This window comes from Corapipo altera, unplaced genomic scaffold (genome assembly GCF_003945725.1).
Source record: "Corapipo altera isolate COAL_440 unplaced genomic scaffold, ASM394572v1 151, whole genome shotgun sequence".
NCBI lineage: Eukaryota > Metazoa > Chordata > Aves > Passeriformes > Pipridae > Corapipo > Corapipo altera.
Genome location: NW_020884976.1, coordinates 1390556 through 1391536, shown reverse-complemented (window position 1 = coordinate 1391536; position 981 = coordinate 1390556). Strand labels below are relative to the sequence as shown.

Sequence of the window (981 nt, the reverse complement as noted above, 5' to 3'; positions counted from 1 at the left end):
GTGTGCATGGACACACAGGCACACATGGGACACACACCTGTGCATGTCTGTGTGTGTGTGCATGGACACACAGGCACACATGGGACACACACCATGCATGTTTGTGTGTGTACATGGCACACAGAGATACACACACATACACACGGTGCACTCATGAATCCCCTCCAAGGGCACAGCCATGCTCACACGTGCACACATAGGGGCACACACACATCTGCACATGTTCATGCGTGTGCAGGCACACACAGATGCACACAAAGACACACGGATGCACTCATGAATCCCTTCCAAGGACACAGACAAGGTCACACATATACACACAGGGGCACACGTGGGGCACACGTCTGGGCATGTTCATGTGTGTGCAGGCACACACAGGCACATACATGGCCACAGGGACACATCTCCGCATGTTCATGCATGTGCATGCACACACAAGGGCACACACCTTTGCATGTTCATGCATCCAGATATGCACACAGACACACACACACGAACCCATGAATGCCCCCAAGGACACAGACACACACACACATGTGCACACTGCTGCACACACAGGGGCACACATACACCACAACCCTCATGTGTGCTCACGTGTGCATGAGGACACACACCCCCCAGTGCGTGTTCATACACACACACATGCACACACCCCCCAATGCATGTTCATACACACACACATGCACACACACCCCAATGCATGTCCATACACACACCCCAATGCGTGTTCATGCACACACCAGTGCACGTTCATGCACACACACATGCACACACACTCCACTGCATGTTCATACACACCCCAATGCATGTTCATATACACACGAATGCATGTTCACACACCCCCCCAATGCGTGTTCATACACACACACATGCACACACACCCCCATGCATGTTCATACACACACAAATGCATGTTCACAGACACCCACACCAATGCATGTTCATACACACACACATGCACACACACACCAGTGCATGTTC

The 981-nt window shown here is 51.9% G+C and overlaps 1 protein-coding gene across 4 annotated transcripts in view; it reads right to left on the bottom strand.

Moving 5' to 3' along the window:
- The window catches only part of GAL3ST1 (galactose-3-O-sulfotransferase 1), an 8215-nt gene that overhangs the window by 4783 nt on the left and 2451 nt on the right, over positions 1-981 (bottom strand). The window lies entirely within an intron of this gene.